The 23,853-nt window shown below is 44.6% G+C and overlaps 1 long non-coding RNA gene across 1 annotated transcript; it reads left to right on the top strand.

The window, feature by feature from the left end:
* The first annotated feature begins 9,206 nt into the window (after positions 1-9,206).
* Positions 9,207-20,109, top strand: LOC118006240. Its single transcript, XR_004678009.1, has 3 exons — positions 9,207-9,245; positions 9,428-11,657; positions 18,837-20,109. It is a non-coding gene; the product is annotated as an uncharacterized LOC118006240 (long non-coding RNA).
* Positions 20,110-23,853: the final 3,744 nt, after the last annotated feature.

The raw sequence follows: 23,853 nt of genomic DNA on the forward strand, positions 1-23,853 counted from the left end.
CCTTGTTTCCTTCTAATAAAACTCTGATTTCACGGAAGCATTGAGGGAAAATGTGCTCATGGAGAGTGGGCCCTATCCCGGCCACTGGCAACCAAGTGTGACCAGTCCCCAGTCGGTCACCATAACACCATTGCCATTTGCTGGTGACTGGCTCAGAGGTAGACAAGTGACCCAGTTATTTCCAGTCAGACATGGGGGGCACCTGCTGGGGGCTTCTGGGAATGATTCTCAACCCTGATAAAAAGACAAACAGGCCACCTAGGCTCAGTCAGGTTAGCATCCGACTTCATCTCAACTCAGGTCTTGATCTCAGAGTCATGAGTTCAAGCCCCGCGTTGGGCTCCACGTGGAGCCTACTTAAAAAAAAAGAAAGAAAGAAAGAAAGACAGGCAATAAAGGAAACGCTGCCCATTTGCCTTATGGTAGCAGGTGTTTTGGCTCCTGGCATCTCATCCCTCAGCCCATGTTGGTTTCAGCCCCAGCCACGTGGCACTTCTTAGCTATAGTTGTTTGAACACCTCCTCTTCACTCTGTTGGGGAGGGAGGGATGACTGCCCCCAGGTTACGGGGATGTCTGAACACATGACACCTGGCCCTGGACAGATGAGACGGGCAGCAGTCTATTAGCCACATACACTCATGCCCCAGGGAAGAAGGCACACAGGGGCTGCACTCAGGAACGGAGTGAGCGAGCAGGCTGTAGGAGGCAGGCTTGTGGTATCGAGATGGTGAGGTGTCCCCTGCTTCCCACCGGAGAGTATGAGCTTGTTTGAATAATTCTGTGGTCTGGTAGGAACCCAAAGCCAGTACTCAGGGATGAGCAGGAGCAGAGGCTGGTCCTGTGATAAGGAAGTGGTTGGGCTAGGGGAACTCACACATGGAAGCAGAGTTGGTGGAGGGAGACTTGCCCTCTCAGTTCCCGATGTTGAGACAGCACATAATACTGAGCCTTAATCTTGGGGCTTCCACCAAGCTGGTGGGCATTGAGCAAGCTCACACTCACATGGAGCTGATGGCATCCCACACACTGAGCTTCCTAACATTTGTGCCTTTGAGTCTTCTTCTATGTGGCTTCTCCCAGCCACTGCAGAACAGGAGCAGTGGATGAAGACTCCAGGAGCCTTGTCTTCCAGTAGACAGTCCTGACCGTACTCTGTGTACCTTGCATAGATCCCACAGAACATAGCCCCACATGCCCACAGCAGCAGCTCGATGACACACCTTAATATTGGCTTTTCTTCCTTCCCTGTCTCATGTCCCCAGTCCCTCACTTCTGCTTCCTAGATCAGCTCCCAAATAAATATCAGGCTCCGCCTTTCAGGGAACCCAAAATAAGACACCTCCCTGTACCTGGACACAATTTTATAAAGTTTTTATGAGGTTTTATGTCTTGTACTTTGAGAGGACAAAGCTTAAGAGAAGACAAACAGGCTGAGGATGTCAAAGTAGGAACGTGGGAAGACCTGGGGGTCCTTGGTGACATCCCCAAGATGCCCCAAGATGCTCCTTCCCTTCATTCTTGTTGGAAGGAGAAGATAGGCCCCCATTCCATTGTTTAGACCACGTTCATTGGAGCACCCTAAGTGAGCCCCAAGATGTTCCAGAACATCCATGTCCATAACAGGCAAAAGAAGTGTTTTAATTTCAGACCAGCGAAGCCAGGAGTCTCAGATAAAAGGGCAGCTGGAAGTGTCAGCTGTCACAGACGCATCGTGCTGGAATCCTGCCAGAGGACACAGAAATCTTAACGTGCCATCATCTGCCAAAGCCATTCCTCAAGTCACAATATGTGGAGAGTGTAACTGTTTGTCATACCTTTGGCCATTCTCATTCCATCTTGTCTTCAGCTGTTATTTGAATTTCACTGGCATAACTCTAGCCACATAATTGTGGAGGAAATTCCTTGTCAGAGTTGCACAAGAACAATGAGAGCCACTGATGACTGAGTTTCTCATGAAAACAGCCCCTGGAAAGCAACCACGTTCAAGCATCTCAGCTCTGTCAGCCACTGCCATGCCTTTGACATGTGGGGGGTGTGCATGAATCTGTAAAACATTAAATAAGACTGGGGTTCTGGAAACACAGTTCCCTGGTGCGCTCTGTGCTCAGCAATAATGTGAGTGATTAGAGATCTATTTTTACTCTTTGGAAGATACTAATTAGCATTTAGTTTGATTTACCCCAATTAGGCAAATAGTTGTTTAATGAGAAATCTTCACAAGTTAGATGGTTCACGTTACCCTCCCAGGGGAATTAAACCGGCCCCACAAAACCTGGTGGGGGGGGGGGTAAGAAGGAGTGTCTCCTATGTATGTATAGGGATTTACCAGCATGAACTATTAACGTATCATGTCAGATTTTAGCGTGTTCTCTCTTGTGCTCCCAAGAACGCCTACAAAAATCCTAGGGACTCCTTAGTTCTCGCTGAATTGTCTTGATTTTCTGTCCCACAATGCTCACTGAACTTCGACCCTAAGTTGGACCGGGGTTGGTACCATGGCCAATAAGGCCCAACCTGTCTTCTGCCTTCAGCATTGGAGCTGTGGGCAAGACATAGCCTCTTTATACTGGATACCCTCAGATGAAAAATGGGGATGGTAACATTTGGCTTCAGGGCCTTTAACCTGTGCTGTCACATAAGGTCCCAAACTTGGAAAGGCCCTGAGTTTGGTTTAATGCTCTGCTGTTGCCATCTTGAAATTCTTTCATGTTTTTGTTGAGATTTTACTTTTTTTTTTAAGTAATTTCTGCAGCCAACCTGGGGCTCAAATTCACAACCCCCAAATCAAGAGTCACATGTTCTACTAACTGAACTAACCAGGTTCCCTGCCATCTTGAAATTCCTAAACTTTTTAAACAAGGGGGTCCCACGTTTTCATTTTTCACTTGGCCCCATAAATTGCATAGCCTATCTTGGGGACAGGAAAAAATACACCGCAGAGCTTTAAAAGGATTAAAGAAAGGAATATATTTAAAGTACACAACACAAAGCTTCACATAAAATAAGTTCTCAAAAATGGTGTAACCATCCCAACTGGGTAGTTAAATGCAAAATGAATGTACTTTCTCAAGGCATCCTGTGCATCTAAACTAAGACCATTAGTTACATTCTGATTAACATTCTTTAATGAATGCTATGAGTACATCTCCGACCTCAACATTGAATCTTAATTTTCCAATAGTTGACATAGCCTATTTCACTTCCTCCCTATCGCTTGTCAAAAGTTCACCCTCTCCACAGCTCCCGTTGATGTGAGAGATGTGTACATCCATAACATCCCTCAGCCATACTGATAGAGCTGACCAAATATTTAATTACCTGTTTCAGTTCAGTCAACTTTCTTCCCTGACCTGACCACTTTTAATTCTTCCCAAATGTTTGTGGAGGTAAACTGTATGCAAAGGACAGTAATGAATTAGAAGTGAAGGCATTGATTTATTTATATAAGTTCTCATGTTCACAGACTTCGCTATGTGTCCACAATTCCTCATCCAACAATTCTTAAATCTAAAAAGCCTTAAAAAACTGGAAATAAATTTATGGCAAAAAATATCTGGTGGCAAAATCAAACCTGAAACTGATATGGGGCCATTTGTAGTCTGTTTATGACGATACTTTGGGTATTACATAACATACCACATATTAGACGAACTATCTTTCTAAAATTAAAGAAAAAAAATATGAATTCTAGAACACATCTGACCCAAAAAATACTCATGAAAGAAATTGAGGAAGACACAAAGAAATGGAAAAACGTTCCATGCTCATGGATTGGTAGAACACATCTGACCCCATGTTGTTGGATAAGACACCACGGCACTATATCAGGCTTACACTATCCCTTTTGGAGCTTGCTCCTCGAATGTACTTAATGCCCCTGAACTGTACACTTAAACACATTAAGGACAGGCACTGGAACTTGAAGAAATATTTATACACCAATATTCACTGTGGCATTATTCACAATAGCCAAAAGGTGGAAGCAAACCCAGTATCCATCAGGGGATGAATGGATACACAAAACCTGGTATATCTATACAATGAAACACTATTCAGCCTTAAAAAAAAAAGAAAGAAAGAAAATTCTAACACATGCTACAACATAGGTAAATCTTAAAGACATTATGTTAAATGAAGCCAGTCACCAAAGGACTTTGGCTTGGAATACTATAAGATTCCACTTACATAGGGACCTATAATAACCAAAGTCATACAAATAGAAAGTAGAGGGGTGGATGCCAGGGCTTGAGGGAGGGGGGGAATGGGGATTTTTGTTTAATGGATGCAGAGCTTCATTTTGGGAAGATGAAAAAGTGCTGGAGACAGATCGATGGTGGGTGACGATATTTGCACAACTTGTGAATGTACTTAATGCCCCTGAACTGTACACTTAAAAATGGTTTAGGGTGGCACAGTCGTTTGAGCACCCGACTCGGTTTCAGCTCAGGTCGTGATCTCAAGGTCATGGGATCAGGCCCCACGTGGGGCTACAAGATCAGCAGGGAGTCTGCTTGTCCCTCTCCCTCTGCTCCTCCCCCTGCTCACATGCTCTCTCTCTAAAATAAATAAATAAAATCTTTTTAAAAAAATGGTTTAAATGGTAAATGTTGTATGTGTATTTTACCACATTAAAAGAAAAAAAAAGGCAGGCCCTAGAAGAGTCGAGGCTCAGAGCGTGGGTGCTGAGCTCCCCTGTCCACCTGCTCTACTTCCTGTGTCCCAGGCCACCGCGTGCCTGACCATCACTCTCCGCCGCCAGCGACGGCCCCCATGGAAGACCTCCAGCCAGAGGCTTCAGTTGACCCCCTTCCTGGCTCAGCTTCCATCTGGCTTCAGTTCCTGGAGTCTCAGCCTGGCTAGCTGGCAGCAGACCCACATTGCCAAGGCACCAGCACAAATGCCTGTGTCCTGGCCCTGCAGGCATCTGAGACCAGGACAGCTGGAATGACCAACAGGCCAGCGTCCAGTGTGCGGTCCCCTCCCTCACACCGTTCACAGCATTAACATGAAGGAATGAGGAACTAGATTCTCATCTAGTTGATCTGAATCCCCTGTGCATTCCATTCCTATTGAGGTTGCAACAATTTAGCATACATCTGGTGGCTCAAAACAACACAGGTATGTTATCTTACAGCGCTGGCGGTCAGAAGCCTGAAATGAGTCTCACTGGAATAGAATCACTATGCGGGTAGGGCTGCAGTCCTTCTGGAGGCTCTGGGCAAGAATCTGTCTCCTCGCCTCTTTTTGCTTCCAGGAGCCACTGGTATTGCTTGGCTTGTAACCGCTCCCTCCATCTTCAAAGCACATCACTCTGTTCCTTGTCACATGGCCCTCTCTCTCCACTCTGACCCCCCCCCCATGTCTGTCCTCTTGGAAGAACCCTTGTCCTTTTTTTTTTTTTAATGTTTTTATTTATTTATTCATTTATGTAATCTCTACAGCCAATGTGGGGTCAAACTCACAACCCCAAGATCGGGAGTCCCACATTCTTCCAACGGAGCCAGCCAAGGCCCCAGGACCCTTGTCCTTATGATTACATCAAGCCCACCCAGATAATATGGGATAATTTTCCCGTCACCAGACTCCTAATCACATCTGCAAAGTCTCCTTTGCTCTGTAAGGTAATATTTTCACAGGTTCCAGGGAGTTCACCCATCCCATGACATCTTGGTGGAGGAGGGCATTTATTCAACCTACCACACACTATTGGCAGGCTAGAGGCTCACACACAAAACTTGAGGTTGGAGCAAGGTACCAAAACAACTCTTGCTGTTAGTTGTGGATCTAGAAGTTAAGTACAGATTCAGGTCTCAGAGAGAAACAGAGATTCGAGTTGGTGAGTGGCCCAGATGCATCATCCACATGATGGTCCTTAGGTGGACATCAGGCCCTAGAGGCAGAGACAAGGGACAGGTTTTCTGTTTCTGGCAATATGGCCACAACATAATCTAAACACCCCCTCACTACCAAGAACTGAGAAGTGCTGAACAAAACATGATAAATAACTTGTAATTTATTTGAGATTTTATTTATTTATATATTAATTTATTTATTTGAGAGAGAGAGAGAGCATGAGCAGGGGAGGGGGGAGCAGAGGGGGAAGGAGAGGGAGGGAGAAAGAATCTCAAGCAGACTCTCCGCTGAGTGTGGAGACCTACGTGGCGCTCCAGCTCACAACCCTGAGATCAGGACAGGAGCTGAAACCAAGACTCAGACACTCAGAGGACTGAGTCCCCCAGGCACCCCAATAAATAACTTTTTAAATTCATAGCCACCTCCTAAGCAAGTAAGGGATAGCCTCAAGGGCAATAACAAAAATGAAACTGATAATCAACATAGTAAACATGAGGCGATGCAGGGGTTGCTCCATGGAGGTGAGAAAGGTGGCAAGTTTGGATAACTAAGGAATTCTTGGGGGGTTTTTTTCTTTTCTTTTTTTTTTTAAGATTTTATTTTTTTAAGTAATCTCGACACCCAATGTGGGACTCAAACTCACAACCCCAAGATCCAGAGCCATCTGCTCCACCAACTAAGCCAGCCAGGTGCCTCAGGAATTCATGTTTGAATGGCCATACTGGGACAGGAGAGGCCTCAGGTCTATCCCAGGTGGAGATCTAGAACTGAGGCCTCCGGGGTGGTCTAAGAAAAAACTCTGCCTCTTGGCCCAGGATGATGACCAATACACAGTGTCTTGGCCTGGACTTGAGAGGGGTCATGAGGAAGATGTGGCCTTCGCTCTGAGTGAGATGGGAAGGGTCTGGAGTAGAGGAGAGACATGGTCTGATCTATGCGCTAACAGAAATGCTCAGCTGCTGTGTTGGGACTAGACTGGAAGAAACAAGTGGAAGCAGGGAGCCCAGGAGGAGGACTACGCAGTGATCAGGGAAGACATGTTGGTGTGCTAGGCCGGAGGTGGCAGCCAGAGAAGTGGGGGCAGATGGTTGGAGTCTAAATATGTATGAAGATAGAATGGATGATATCTGCTGATGGATTAGATACAGAGAAGGAGAGAGAATCAAGAATGAATGTGAGATCTCAACAATTTTGAGATTTGAGGCAAATTTTTACATTTGGGTGTCCCAATGGAGTTAGTGAGCAGGCAGGAGGACAGGTAAGTCAGGAGCAGAGGGGAGATATGGAGGCTGGAAATAGAAATTTGGCAGTTGTTAATACATAGATGGTACTGGGAGCCACAGGACAGGCCAGATCACCAGAGGACGGAGAGTAGATAAGAAAGAGGTCCAAGGATCACACTCCAACATTAAGAGTTCAGAGAAAAGGAGGGACCAGCAGAGGAGACAAAGAAGAATCTGCCAGAGAGGAAAATGCATGTGCTGTAAATCTAGTGAAGAACTGCTTTGAGAAGAGAGAGTGATCAGCCAGATCAAGCACTGCTGGTAGTTCAAGTCAGATGACAACTGAGAATCAGCCCTGAGATTTAGTAACACGGAGGCCATTGGTGATCTTGACAAGAGCAGTTTTGGTAGACTGGCCAAATGAGAGCCTGGCTGGAAAGGGTTTAAAGAGAATGGGAAAGTGTCCATCAAAAGATGACTGGATTAAAAAATGTAGTCTATGGGGTGCCTGGCTAGCTCAGTCAGTAGAGCATCTGACGCTTGATCTCGGGGTCATGAGTTTGAGGCCCAGGTTGGGTGTAGAGATTCCTTAAAAACACACACACACACACACACACACACACACACCGGTCGGGGTGCCTGGGTGGCTCAGGTTAAGTTCCAACTCTTGATCTCAGCTCAGGTCATGATCTCAGGGTCATGAGATCAGCTCCGTGTTGGGCTCCATGCTGGGCGTGGAGCCTCCTTGAAATTCTTTCTCTCCCTTTCCCTCTGCCCACCCCCCACACTCTCTCTCTCCAAAACAGATATATACAATGTAATATTATTCAGCCATAAAAAGGAATGAAGTACTGATACATGCTGCAATGTAGGTGAGTCTTGAAAACATTGTAGCAGGTGAAAGAAGCCAGTCACAAAGGACCACGTATCGTATGATGCCAATTATAAGAAATATCCAAGCATATTAGTGGTTACCAGAGACTGGGGGTGCCTGGGAGGAGAGGGGAATGGGAAAGAAATGCTTGATGGGTCCCAGGTTTCCGTTTGGAGGGAAGACAAAAGTCCTGAAATCAGAGAGCGGGGATGGTAGCACAACACTGTGAATGTACTTAACACCATTGAATGGTATACTTTAAAATGCTTACATGGTGAATTTTATGTTGTGTGTATTTTATCACACACAAAAAAATGTTTAAGTGAATGGGAAGAGAGAAATTAGAGAGGTAAACACAGCAGTTGTCCTGTAAACAGGAGAGAAATAGAGCAGGAGCACTGAGCAAGGTCATGAATAGGAGCGCACTGATAGGAATGAACAAGGAAAGACAAAATCGATGATTCAGGGGAGGGAGGAAGGATTGCTGGAGAATGACCCTGAGCAGAGGAGAGAGATAAGCTCAGTCCAGCCACCATAAGAGGGGGAAGGGACAGCGTGTGAGCATAGATTCAGCCTGTCGCTGGGCAGATGCTCAGTGAGGACCTGCGAAGTCTCTCTCTGAGACACGGGGAGCAAGGTCATCCGCCTAGACTGACGATCGCAGAGGAGGTTTGAAATAGTCGTGTAGGAGAGGGGTGGGACTGGCCCAGAGGACACAGTACAACTGCTTGACTGCAGTGAGCGATACTGAACTGATCGTTCATTTCTAATGAGACCTGGTGAGCATCTTGCCCACTCTGCTTCCAACTTTGTGAGGACAGGCTCAGAGCAGGTAGCAAGTGGGTTTAACCAGGGTTCTGGTTTAACCAACAGAGATGGTGAATTTTATGTCAACTTAGCTGCACTCCACTGCCTAGATACTTGGTTAATTATTTGGTCATGTTATTCTAGATGTTTTTGTGAGAGTGTTTTTGGATGAAATTTACATTTAAATCGGCAGACACTGGTAAGGTGGGTTACCCTCCATAAGGTAAGTGGGCCTCATCTAATCAGTTGAAGGCCTTATAGCACAAAGACTGACCTTTTCCGACCAGAAAGAATTCTCCAACAAATGGCATTTGTACTTGAACTGAAACATGAGCCAGGCCACCCTGCAGATTTTGGACTTGTCAGCCTCCATAATCATGTGAACCGATGCCTTAAAATAAATCTCTATATGTATGCACATCCTGGTGGTTCTGTTTCTCTGGAAAACCTTGACGGAGGGTGGACTTTCAGCCAGATAAGGACGAAGGTGAGGCCCCCAGAGGGATAAGGTAAACTACTCGTGGTATGTTCAGTGGATTGTGGCCCTCATGGTCTTGAAGGATTTTAGAGTGGGGCATTAGAGCGAATTACGAAATGGATTCCAAACACCTTCAAATCAACATTATGCAAGATAAATATTAAAATAGCTCTGTTTCCATGTTTCTCCAGAATTGCAAGATTGAAGATCCGAAGGCAGGGTGAAATCTGCTACACTTCTGATCTGGAACCCAGGCAGGAAGCAGCCTGAGAACACGCAGGTAGGAGATGGGAGGAGAACAGGCTGCATAAAGAAGGGTCAGAGGGAAGGTCTGGAGAGAAGATGGCCTGACAGAGCCACCACACCCTACCCAGCATGATGGAGCTCCAGGGACATTCCCATAGCTCTGGAGTGGCCAAGTAGTAACTGAGAATTCCATCTGGGGCCTGTTCGGGGTCATCTGGACTGGTGCAAGGAATGCAGAAGGCAGGAGCCAGAAGGCCATGGCTGGGTGCCCAGGCAGCAGGGGGAGGGCGCCAAGCTCCCAGGAGCAATCAGTGTGCCCAGAAAGTAAGACAAGGCCCCACCGAGGGACCAAGCAGGAAGTCATACCTCTCCTCCTCAGGAGAACAAGCTGCCCGCCATGGGTGCCCTGATGTTCCAGAAGCTTCTCGCTGCCCCCAGGGACTTCTCTAGGAGGAGGAAGGTGAGAGGAGAAGTCATGTAGGAGGAAAAGGCCTGATAGGAACTGTGAACTTTGAGGTGATAGAGAAATTCACCCAAAAGAGACTTTTGCTTTTAACCAGAAAATAGAGAATTACTCTGAGTGGCGAAGTGACTCTTCTGAGTGGAAATGGAGGAAGATTGTTATGGAGATTGTTCCCACTGAACGGAAAAGGCTGCGTCTAACGAATTCCAGAAGCCTGGTTACCCTTCTGCATATCTGAATGGTGACTCTGAATTCCGATCCTACTCAGTGTCAAAGGGCTGATGCTACTTAAAATAGCTCTATATGCTGAGGTCACAGGAGAGATTCAAAATAATCTTTGAATGGGCTTTAGGGCATCTAATCTAGTGGTTCTCAATCGGGGGCAGTTTTAACACCCAGGAGACATTTGGTGGTCACAAGGGCGAGATGCTCCTTAGGGCATCCAGGGGGTAGAAGCCAGGGTACTGCTCAGCAGCGCACAACGCACGGACAGCACCTCACAACAAAGAACTACGTGGCCCAAATGTCAGCAGTGTCGAGGTTGAGAAACCCTGGTCAAATCCAAAATCCTCTTCAGTCACGCATGTCCTCAGAAAAAGTCTCTCCTGCCTCAGCCAGTTTCAGCTGAAGAATTCCTGAGGTCATTCGCCCAGTGACTAAGCGACAGAGGCAGGGTTGGTTCCGAGCTCCGCCTGACTCCAGTCTGTGCTTTTGAAACCTGTCTGTCCCGTGGCAAGGTCAGTCAAAACAGGGACATTCTAGTTGTGGTCCTCAGAATACCCAGACAGTGGGAAGTGAGGAGCTCTGCTGAAAGGCCCCTTTCCCCCAGATCTCTCTACCTGGTCCACCCTGCAATGATGCTGGCTGCCCCTCGCTGAGAGTCCACCCCTTTGTGCTGAGGCTCCCTCTTCCCAGGGGCCTCCCATGAAAGTGCGGGGACCCCATATAGTCTGAAGAAATTACAATATAGCCTAAAGATGGTACTGCCTGTTCACTTGGACAAGATACTTGACCCCCTTGCACCTCAACACCCTCATCTGTAAAATGGGAATAATAATTGCATCTACCTCGGGGATTGTGGTGCAGGTGATAGGAATGACTATATGGAAAGCCTGACGCATAGCGCGTACAATTTTGTGGTGTGTGTTAACTGTGTGCTCACGCGTTCGGAGGGGAAATCTGTATGGGCCCTTTAAAAAGCCTGGCAGGAACCCAGGTTTAAAAAAAATGTAGCAACAACAAAAGTGCAGCTTCTGCAGTTTCTTTTCAAGCAAGACAAACTGTTCAAAACTGAACGAGCATTAATAAGTTGAAGTGCTGAAAGCGGTGAGTGACTGACTATTCATTTGGTTGCCAAGGAAACCCTCCAGGTTGGAAAAAAAAAGATTGTCGTGGGGGTCGACACAGACACAGACTCTGGAAGTGGCCCACAGAACTCTGTCCTCCCTCCGTCACAGGGGTAAAAGCGAGCAAGACGCTCACGGGGCATTTCAGAGCTAAGCCATGTGGTTGTGAGAAAGCCTCCTGGGTCAGCAGAAAGCCTGCCTCTCTCGGCTAGAGCTTGGCAGATCTCCTTAGGATGGAGAAGAGAGGTTAGCCATGGCCAGGGGAAGCAGCATCGTGTGTTCTCGGGTCCAGAGGACGCTGAAGGCAACAGCCCACAGAGGTTGTCTGCAGGCCATTTGGACCCCCGAGGGTAAAGTATGAGAAAGGTAACTATTTCTCCAGGAAAAAAAGGGGGAAAAAAGGCATGGGGGGAGCAGAGGTAAGAAAGTGCCTAGATGTTGATGTTTCTGAAAAATTACTTCCCTATTGTATTCCGTATTTGTTACAGACCTTTCTTATGCTCGTGAAATACACATGAAATTGACCAGGTTAAAGTGCATGGTTCAGTGGCATGATTGCTTTGCTACTGTTGTGGGCCATCACACTAACTCCAGAGCATGTTCATCACTCAAACAGAAGCCCTGTTAGCAGTCACTCCACATCTTCCCCTCCTCCCAGCTACCATGAATTGTTTTTCTGTTGCTGTGGCTTGGCCTATTCTGGATGTTTCATATGCAGGGGATCACACAATATGTGACCTAATGTGCCTGGCTTCTTTCTGAGGATGTCTTTCAAGTTCGCTCTTACTGTAACATCTATCAGCCCTATTCCTTTTCACGGCCGAATAATATTCCACTGTATGGCTATGCCTCATTTTGCTTTTCCATCCATTTGTTAATGGGCATTTGGGTTGTTTCCATTTTTTGGCTATTGTGAAATAATGCTGCTGTGAAACTTTTCTACATGTTTTTGTTCGAACACTTGTTTTCACTTCTTTTGGGTAGCTATCTAGGAATGGAATCGCTGGGTTATAGGTTAATTCTATGTTTAATTCATCAAGAAATGGCCAAACTGTTTTCCATAGCAGCTGTGCTGTGTTTTCATTGTTACAGATTTTTGCCAAATGAGTTAGGAAGCAATGTTTTTGAAAGGGTAACACCTGGGGCTGGCCAGGGAGCATAGCTGTTAGCCCCTGTGAAAGCAATCTGCTCATACGGGGAGCAGTGCCGCTTCGAAGAAAGAGGATAGAACTTGAAGCCAACGTGTGTGGGTTCAATTTTCAGGTCTGACAACTAGTTGTTGGCCACTTGGTTAACCTCCCAAATCTCAGTTTCTTCATCTATAAATGCGGGACATCTGTTTCCTAGGGTTCTGGTGAAGGCTACAGGGTTATAGTAAAACATCTGGCCTCTGGTAGGCTCCCTGGAAGTTCTAAATATTGTCATTATAATGTAAAATGTTATTATCATGTATTAAGAGCCATAAAAGTCATGTTGTTTAACTAGAAAATTCTGCCCTTGAAAATCTATGCCAAGGAAATCAAGTCCCGCATTTCTAATTTTAAAGAAACTCTCAAAACATATGCCCTGTTAAGAATGCGTTATTAGTACTGTTCTTAAATAAGAAGGAATGAAGAAAACCATTTTCTTCAGCACTGCCCTGTGTTCTGGCTTAAGTTCTTGACCTACTCACTCCTTCATTAATTAGGCATTTATTGAGCCTCTACTATGTACTACGCACCAAGCTGAGCACTGAGAACATAGCACTGAACAAGAGAGACAAAGTTCCTGCCCTCATGAAGCTTATATTCTAATAGGAAAGAAAGAAATTAAACAAGTAATAATAATAGCAAACACTTGCTGAGCACATGCTTTGTATCAAGCCTATTCAAAGCCAGGGTTGGCAAAGTACAGTCTGTGAGCCAAATCTGGCCCATCCTCTGTTTTTGTAAATGAAGTTTTTTTTGTTTTGTTTTGTTTTGTTTTTAAAGATTTTTATTTATTTATTTGAGAGAGAGAGAGAGAGAATGAAAGACAAAGCATGAGAGGGAAGAGGGCAGAGGGAGAAGCAGACCCCCCGCCGAGCAGGGAGCCCGATGCGGGACTCGATCCCGGGACTCCAGGATCATGACCTGAGCCGAAGGCAGTCGCTTAACCGACTGAGCCACCAGGCGCCCTGTAAATGAAGTTTTATTTGAATACGGCCATACCCCCTCATTTACGGATTATTGTCCATGGCTGCTTTCACACTACAACAGAAAAGTTGAGTAATTGAGACAGAGACCATGCAACCTAAAACATTTACTTTCTGGCCCTTTCTAGGAAAATATACCAAGCCCTATTCTAAGCACAACAAATCTTAGATGTAAGTGCAGCGCTATTATTGTGCCCATTTTGCAGATGAGGAAACCGAGGCACGGAGAGACAAAGTAACTTGTTCAAAATCACGCGTACAGGAAATGAAGAACCGAGATGTACAGTACAGTCTGCTATCAAACGCATGCTTTACGATCTATGCTATATTGCTACCCTATCAAATACTGGGTGATTTAATCACGAATGTAAAAAGTGCTGTGAAGAAGTAGAGTGTATAGTGCTTCACTAAAGGGTAAAGCCGAGGCTAGGATCTGAAGAAGAGGTTGGCTGGTAGAATTGGGTCTTTTTCCAGCTCTAAGGAACAGTGAATGCGGGAAGGCTTTGAGATGAGAAAAAGCTGGCTCATTTAAGGCACAGAAAAAAAGCCAATGTGGGGGCGCCTGGGTGGCTCAGTCGGTTAAGCGTCTGCCTTCACTCAGGTCATGATCCCAGGGCCCTGGGATCGAGCACCACGTCAGGCTCCCTGCCCAGCAGGAAGTCTGCTTCTCCCTCTCCCTCTGTCCCTCCCCCTGTTCATGCTCACATGCACGTGCTCACTCTCTCAAATAAATAAATAAAATCTTAAAAAGAAAAAAAAGCAAGCCAGTATGGCCAGAGCAGAAGGAAGAGGGAGTGGTGCCTGATGGATCTGATGAGAGAGACAGATTAGGCAGAGCTGAGTAAAATACTTTAAAGATTTTCAACTTTATACTAAGAACAATAATGAGCCATTGAAGGGTCTTAAGCAAGAACATGATGATATTAGATTTGCCTTTTTTCAAAGATGACTCTGGATACAGTGTGAAGATGAGGCTGGAAGACAGGGACTAAAAGTGGAAGGAGAGACCCAGTAGAGGGTCTTCCTCAGAGGCTGTTGTCAAGGTGCAGAGGAGAGAGAGCAGTGGTTTGAGCTGGGCTAGGAGAGTGGAGAAGGAGAGAAGCAGACAGATTCAGATGTTTGGAGTGGCAGGGGCAGAATGAGGAAGAGTTAGTAACTGATGAGCTATGGTGGAGAGAAAGAGAAAGGGTTCAGGGCAGGGTACGTGGCTTTAGCCCTTAGGGTATATTGTTTATAGGGTGCTTCTCTGGAGATTGAATTGTAGCAAGAGAATCTGCTCTAGCTAGTTTGGAAAGGGAGAGGATTATGATGGGGTATTAGCTGCCTAAGAATCTTTGGAAGGAAGAATGGATCAAGTTCTAGGCTGAGTTGCAAGGAACAACCCCTCTGGGGAAGGCAGCAAGGAAGGCCCAGAAGGAAATTGCCTGAACAAGATGGCAATGCCCTATCCTGCCTCTTCCCTCACACAACCAGCCTGGGAAGCAAAGTCCCTGCTGATGCATCTGATTGGTCAACCCTCAGTCAAGTGTCTGGCCCTAGCCACAGAGGAGGCTGGGAAATATTGGGTTTCATTTTTATGTTTGAGTTCTATGTGGGGGGAAATCAAAATGTGAAGAAAGGGTTCTAAGATTCTGGGCTGGTATGAAGCAGCTGGTGGGGTGTGAGGGTTTGGTCACTAAGACGGAAAACACCATAAGAAGAATTGGTTTAGAGGGAAACCAGAGGGTTCAATTTTGGACTCAGTGGAAGTGAGGTACCTGTGATCCCCAGGTGGCAGCTGGAGGGATTGTGTTTCATCCTTATGGCAAATTGTAAAATCCATCTTGTGGTCCACTTGTCCGATTGTCACACTGCAAGAAAGTGGGGAAAACAGGTCATGAGTCCAGGACAGTTTGGCTCCCATAGCTATGGGTTTTTTCTACCTCACAAACACTGTCTTCCAACTTTATCATTGTCCTTCTAATCTCTGCCAATCTTTGGTTAATACCATTAATACTTTTTATTCTATTTTGTATTACTCCCGAGGCTAGTAAACACCATGAGTTAACCCAATGGCCTCATTCATGCTCTAGGAAAATTCTATCAATCCCAGCAGGCTTTTCTTTAGAAATGTCATGTTGATTCTACAGTTCATATAAAAATGCAAAGAACTTATAATTTAGCCAAAACCTTTTTGAAAAAGAACAAACTTGAAGCACTTACATTACCTAGATTTCAATACTACTATAAAGCTACAGTAACCAACAGTGTAGGTATTGGCAAAGGATAATCAGAAGATGAATGGAAAAGAGGAGAGTCCAGAGACAGACTGACATCTGTATGAGCAATTAATATTTAACAAAGATGCCAAGGTAATTCAATGGGGAAAGGATAGTCTTTCTCCATAAATGCTGCTTGAACAACCAGATATCCATAAAGAAGAAAATGAACCTCCAGCCTTACCTTACATGTGACACAGGAACGAAAGGAGATGGGTCACAAACCTAAAGTAAAAGCTCAAACTATAAAATGTCTTTTAAAAAGGAGAAAAAAAATGTTTGTGACTTTGGCATAGACAGAAAGTTCTTAGGACACAGAAAAGCACAAATCATAGAAGAAAATATTGATACAATAGACTTCATCAAAATTCAAAGCTTTTGTTCTTTCAAAGATACTGGGGGTTTTTTTGTTTGTTCATTTTTTTTGAAGATCTTATTTTTAAGTAATCCTCACACCCAACATGGGACTCAAACTCACAACCCCAAGATCAAGAGTCATATGCTTTACCAACTGAGCCAGCCCAGTGCCCCTGAAAGATACTGTTAAGACGATGAAAAGGCAAACTGCAGACCAGGGGAAACAATGGACTTGTCTTAAGAACACAAAAATTTTTACAACTCGATCAGAAGTCAAACAAGCCAATTTTTTTAAATGGGCAAAAAAGATCACAACTGCCTTCCCTAAAGAGATATACAAATGGCCAAATATGCACATGAAAAGATTCTCAACATCATTAGTCATGGGGAAAATGCAAATTAAAGGCACAATGAGTTAACACCAGACACCCACTAGAAGGGCTAAAATTAAAAAGACTGGCAATACCATGTTGGCAAGGAAATGGAGCAACTGGGGGTGTAAAATTGTGCTTTGGAAAACAGTTTGGCAGTTTCTCAAAAAATTAAACATACACTTAACATGTGACCCAGAAATTCTGCTTCTAGATTCTTACCGAAGAAAAATGAAAACATACATACTCAAAAGATTTGTATATGAACGTTCAGAGGGGTTTTTTTCAGAGAAATTGTGTTACATTCCAAATACTCAGCAATATAAAGGAATGGGACATTGACACAGCGTGGATGAGGCTAGAGGATGTTATTACTAGTTGTCTCAGTCATTTTTTTTTTTCATGGCACGTAATCCAAAGGAAATACCTAACAGTGGCGCCTGGGTGGCTCAGTCAGCTGAACATCCAACTCTTGACTTCAGCTCAGGTCATGATCTCAGAGTCGTGGGATCAAGTCCTGTGACAGGCTCCACGCTCAGTGGGGAGTCTGCTTGAGATTCTCTCTCTCCCTCTCCCCTGCCCATCCCCATAAAATAAATAAATAAATTTTTTTAAAAAAAGGAAGTAATACCTAACAGATCTGTTTATTAAGTAGCTGGTTCCAGACAATTTCACAGTGGAAGTCCTCAAGATGTCCAACAGAAGTCTTCATGCTTCCCTCAAATTTTTAAAATGTTCATGGTCTCTGTGAGTTTGTCTCAGGGTGTCCCAGTGTAGTTCAGCACAGTATGGGAACGAGGAAAAATGATGGTTGCCTAAAGCTGGCAGAGAGGAGAATTAAGGCACTTTGTGGGATGAAGGAACTCCCCTACATTTTGATTGCATTGGTGTGCTAGTGCCTGGGTATACATTGGTCACAGCTCAAGGGCGTGTATTCCTAAAAGGGAGGCGTGTTATTGCATGGAAGTTATATCTCAACAAAGTTGACTTAAAAATAAAGGCCAAAGGGGCGCCTGGGTGGCTCAGTTGGTTAAGCATCTCACTCTTGATTTCAGCTCAGGTCATGATCTCAGGGTCATGGGACTGAGCCCCACATCAGACTCTGTGCTAGGCATGAGACCTGCTTAAGATTCTCTCTCTCTCCCTCTTCCTCTGCCCCTTCCCGGCTCAATCTCTCTCTCTCAAAAACAAAAACAAACAAACAAAAAAGCACAGATAAAAGCAAAAGATATCTATTTTGCATATGAAAATACATGTCGTGTGCACAGACATATACACCCACATGTACACGTACTCATTCTGCCTGTCCATAGAATCATAAAACTACATTTAGTTATTTTGTTATTGACCCCACTAATTGACTCTTAGACTCAGTCTTCACCTCCCTTCTTCCCCTGCCACTCCTCCACTCTTGCCAATCAAAGATACTTTCATCATTTCATATGTCCAGGAACATTGTGAGTCTAGAGTAAAGAGCATGGAGGAAGCCGTAAGTGAGCATTTGTAGACATGAACCACCCTTATAAACTGAGGATGTGGTATCAAGGCACACAATATCTTTGACACAGTAGATGCTTATTGAATATTCATTGACTTGAATTTATTGAATTTTTTGAGACTTGTTTTCTGAGATATCTTCTCATTATTCCTAAATAATAATTTGAAAACACCTCCAAATGGCTATCATTTATTGAGCATCTGCTCTTCTGATAGACACAGTGCTTAATGCTTTTTGGCTTTTATTCATGAAATCCCCCCAACTCTGTGAAATAGATATTATTAGCTTCATTATACGGACCTGGCAACAGAGGCTCAAAGAGGTTAAGTAAATTGATCTGTGTGAAAATCTGAGATTACTAAGTGGGGAGACTGGGACCTATATTCCCAGCTGTCTACCCAAGCAGCTCAGCATCTTTATTATGCCACTCTTGACTATGCCTCTGAGCTGATTACTGTAAAAGACTAGAACCTCATACTGGGAATCTGACCCTCATCATATTCAAGACCAGAGTATAAGGTGTGCTGTCCCTCTATTCCCTCTTGATGGGTGACGGGTGATAGAGAACACTACTTAAATGTCTCTTGGATTTCACCATTACAAAGTATGGTCCTCTCCTGAAGGATTTTCAGGGAAAGAAAAATCTAGAACCTTATATTCTTCTGATGGACAATATTAGACATTCTAATGCACTCTCTTGTATTATTATGGGATCTTTAGCAGAATTCCAATTACACTAAGAATATTTAAATAACAATGACACCTAGCATTTTTAGATTTTATTACCATTTATGATGTGTCCATCCCCGGGTGGTCTTCCCAACCACCATATGATATCACCATCAATTGGACATTGTTGTTGACTCTCCATAATCTATTCCACCCCAGGTGATTTGTCTGAGTTCATCAGAGTAACCCCATTCCTCAGGCCAGTGAGTGACTCAGGAATGGACATGTGACCCAACGTAGCCAATCAGATGTGAAGAAACATCTTAAGCATGATCCAAGAAAAGCCATGGAAAGAAAGGATCTCTTGTTGCTCCACTGGATGTTACCATGACTGGATGGGACATCTGGAAGTGCCACAGCCTTCCTATTCCAATACCAGCCTGAGAATGATGATGACACAGGATGCCAGAGCTGAGAAACAGAGAGAACCTGGCCTTGGTAATTCGGAGTCAACTCCCCCTAGAGCCATTTTGCCTCCAGCTTTCCTCGTATGTAGGATGCCAGATGTCCTTATTGCTTAAACCATCTTGATTCCTGTTTCTACCACTTGCAGCAGTAAGGATCCCGATACTTTAGCCCCAACGGAAACTCCAAGAGGTTAAGCAGTTTGCTCTACATCACATTGTTAGCGTGATCAAAATTGGAACTGGAATCCCAATCTCCTATCAACCAGGTCATCTTTCACTCAGCTGCTGTTAATTGGCAGAAATGATCTTACCCATTTTGATGAATATCAGCGGACTTCTCAAAATATCATTTTTGTTGTAAAAAGATGAAACCCTTAGCTAATTTAAAGAGAAAATCCAGGAAAATAAATGTCTGTTGAATAATGTGATGCATAACGTAGATGCTTGCTTTGATATTATTTTATGATAGCAATTAACTTATAACTGAAAATATTTGGTTTCATTTAATACGTGAAATAGCACCATCTCCTTTAGATATATACTAAAGACAAACGTGTTGTTGTTTTTTAAGTAACATTTGTGAGAAAAACCTGCTGGGAAAGATTCTTTCTCACGGTAATTCTTAAACCCTACAAAAATAAAATATGATAATCATTTTTTTTCTACACTACCAATATGTAAGTTGACTTTTTTTCTTATTTTCTTCAAGTTTTATGCTTTACCCTTTAGCAAATGTTTACAACAAATTTTCATCTGGCTAAAACTTTTTTTTTCATCTTTGGAACATTTCCTATAGCCCATAGTTTAATCTTACCTTGGGATCTAAAGCTGGAAGGGGCTCAGACATCTGCTAATTTATCTTCCTTCCCTGCAGCAGGTAGGCCTTGGCCTTGGATGAAGTGAGTGCGTGCTGCTTTCCCCAGAAGAGAAATTAGCACTAGCACCATCAGTATCAAAATGCCTCCTCACTGGGGGACTCTTCTCAGGTCTAACATAAAGCTTACATTGTACACTTCAGACTTGTTTCCCCTTAAAAAAAATGAATTATTTAAGAGAGAGGGCGGTGCGGGGAGGGACAGAGAGCATCTTCAAGCAGACTCCCCACTGAGCACAGAGCCCAACATGGGGCTTGGTCCCACCATGCATGAGATCATGATCCAATCCAAAACCAAGAGTTATCAGGTACCTGGCTGGCTCAGTTGGTCAAGCATCTGCCTTCGGCTCAGGTCATAATCCCAGAGTCCTGGGATCAAGCCCCACATCAGGCTCCCTACTTAGTGGGGAGTCTGCTTCTCCCTCTGCCCCTCAACCCACTCATGCTCTCTCTCTCTTTCACACACACAGATAAATAAATAAAATCTTAAAAAAAAACACAAACAACCAAGAGTCAGTCACCTAACCAACTGAGTCACCCAGGCACTTCTGCCCCCTCTTTTTTTGTACTTCCACAGTTGTCTAGAGCCTCTCTCATCCTGGATTAAATTGCAAGTACTTTGCCCAGATGCCCCTTGATGCCTCTTCACTGTCTTTGCTCAGGCGTCTTCCATCTCTCGTGCTGCCCACTGGCCACCCAGGGCTATCTGCCGACTCCTATGACAACCTTGGCATCCAGGGCCATGGCCGAAGCCTCCTCTGATATGAGTCTCTTTATAATTAGACTACATGTCCTAGTCTGCTGGTTCAGTGCTGGTGTAGGCCCGTTGTCCGGCACAATTTCCCTCTCACTCAACAGTGTCTTGGTTTGCTTAAGAAGTTTTATGATCCTCTTATTTATAGAATATGAAGCATCAGGGTGATTTCCCTGAACCTCCCAGCTTACAGGGCCCCACACAGCAAACAGAAGAGATCAGACATAGTGACTCAGCATAGAGTGCTCTAGAACCGTGCTGTCCAATATGGTAGCCAATAGCCACGTGCTATTGAGCACTTGATATGGGGCTAGTCCTAACTGAGTTCTGCTGAATGTGTAAAATACACTCCAGATTTTGAAGGCTTAGTACAAAAAAAGAATGTAAAATATCTCATTAATAATTTTTATATAGAAATTATATTTGGGGTATGTCAGGTTAAATAAAACATATTTATTAAAATTAAGTAAAGTATCATTAGAATTAAAATATATTATTTAAATTACTTTGCTTTTTTAATGTGGCTACTAGAAAATCTAAAATTACACATGTCGGCGGGGGGCACCTGGGTGGCTCAGTCGGTTAAGCATCTCACTCTTGATTTCAGCTCAGGTCATGATCTCAGGGTCATGAGATCAAGCCCCGCGTTGGGCCTTGAGCTCAATGGAGAGCCCGCTTGGGATTCTCTCTCTCCCTCTCCCTCTGCCCCTCCTCCTGCTCATGCTCTAAATAAATAAATAAATAAATAAATAAATAAATAAATAAAGTCTTTAAAAATAAAATAAAAAACACATGTGGCTTGCACTTTGTTTCTGTTGGGCAGTGCTGCTCTATACCCAATGACTCACCCCCAGCAGTGGTTCTCCTCGACTTTCTTTTTCCTTTCCTACATTAACATCGTGCTGCCAAGGGGTGGATAATAACAGTTTTAGGTATTACTCCTCCCAGATGGTACTTGCCTGGTGACCAGGTCCACTGATAGTACACAACCCTTACTAAAGTTGTTACAGGGTGGAAAATGCACTGTTCTCCAGTGAGGAGATTGGAATTCTAGACCCAGCACTACATCAGTGTGAGCTTAGCTGAGACACCAACCTCAAAGGACCTCAGATTTCCCTTCTGAGAAAAATGAAGACTTGGAGCCAGACGACCACTGAAGCCCCTTCAAGGCTCTTCAAAGCCTGAGCCAGTGAACGAACACTATGGCAATTTCAGGGATACATGTAGGGTTGGTGGAGGACTGTGATTTAGGAGGAGCCCTTGGGTTGCCTCTCAGATCATACTATGAGCATGCCTCCCTGCCCCAATCAAAGTGGCCCTTATACCCAGAATATCCACAAATTATACCCCTTGCCACAATGGCCAAGTCAGAAACCAGTATTTGGATAAAAGAAGTTTTACATACTTTTACATACTGGTGATAATGCAGGCTAAACAAAAATACAGAGGATTAGAGGATTGAAACTCAGAGATAATGAATCCATTATAGGTCACTGAGAGAAGTGAAGATTATTTTTGAGAAACAATAATCCTCCCCTTTCCCAACAACATTTTTCTGGAAAGTGTATATGAAGAATGTTGTAAGATAGATGGAACTTTCCCATAACAGCAATATTGTAGTTGGGAGTTTCATTTCTGACCAATGACCACATTATAATAACCATAGATACTAGGGTAATAACAATGTGTAGGGTCAATCCTCCCAGGAGGCATTACATTTTAAAAGAAAATTTGTAGGGGCCCCTGGGTGGCTCAGTCAGTTGAGCGTCTGCCTTCGCCTCAGGTCATGATCCTGGGGTCCTGGGATCGAGTCCCGTGTTGGCTCCCTGCTCATCGGGGAGCCTGCTTCTCCCTCCCCAACCACCCCCCACCCCGCTGGTGCTCTCTCTCTCGCTGCCTCTCTCTCTCAAATAAATAAATAAAATAAATAAATAAATAAATAAAATAATAAAATCTTAAAAAAAAAAAGAAAATTTTAGGGGTGCCTGGGTGGCACGGTTGGTTGAGCGTCTGCCTGATTCAGGTCATGATCTCAGGACACTGGGATCGAGCCCTGCATCAGGCTCCCTGCTCAGTGGGGAGCCTGCTTCTCCCACTCCTCCCTGCTCTAGCTCTCTCTCACTATCTCCATCTCTCTCAAATAAATAAATAAAATCAATTTAAAGATATTTTTTAAAAAAAGAAACTTTGTAAACACAAATGGATTTCTAGTCTGTGGAACCTGGCAGCTAGGTTGGCTGAGGACAGACCCTTCTGAACAGAGGTGTTTTCCAAGGCGCTCATCCCTTCAGGGCTGCTGCCAGACCCCAAGAAGGCAGGTGAATTGACACCAGAAAGCCAGTGTTGTGCTTCTAAGAGGCCCACTTGGTTTAGCAGATCAGCAGACTCTTTGAGGGACGTGGAACAAAGTTTTGAAGAAGCAGGATGGATGTGAGGTCATCATCCAGGCTCTCTGGGTAAGAGGATGGCGTCCACATGAACCAATTGTTGAGTAGCCAGGAGGCACCTGGGGATATAGGACAGAAAAAGGAAGGGAGATTCCTAGGCACCAGAGGCCAGAACAGGGCTAACAGACGAGTGAGGGACCGACCAGGGCCATGAGGAAGACAGACGACCTCACTGGAGGGTCATTAGAATGCCAAAAGCATAGACAAACGAAACTCACTTCCCGCGTGGCCAAGGGCCAGCTCCATGGCTTCTGTTGGTGTGCATTTCCTTTCATTCAGGCTATCGGTGACCTCAGAAGAATGTGAAAAATATGTGCAGCCTTTAGGGAGTTGTTTCTCCTGTGCTCTACCTAAAGGGTTGACCTAGTGGGACGCAGAAGCCAGGCAGTACCCCCACTACTGTGACACCTGACTAACCCTGATCAAGGGAGAGGATGCAGAACAGGAGATACGGACATTCTGAAAATCATGGACACCCGACCAGAGGCCAAGTCAAAGAAGGAGAAGGAAACAAAGGGGGTAATAGAAAGTACAACATGGCACAAGTGAAGGACGCCTGGATGACTCAGTCGGTTAAGCATCCAACTCTTGGTTTCCGATCTCAGGGTCGTGAGATCGAACCCTGCTCTCAGAGGGGAGTCTGCTTGACATTCTCTCTCTCCCTCTCCCCCTGCCTCTCCACCTGCGCTCTCTC

The sequence above is a fragment of the Mirounga leonina genome, unplaced genomic scaffold (assembly GCF_011800145.1).
Source record: "Mirounga leonina isolate KUSES-001 unplaced genomic scaffold, KU_Mleo_1.0 Mir_95, whole genome shotgun sequence".
Classification (NCBI taxonomy): Eukaryota; Metazoa; Chordata; class Mammalia; order Carnivora; family Phocidae; genus Mirounga; species Mirounga leonina.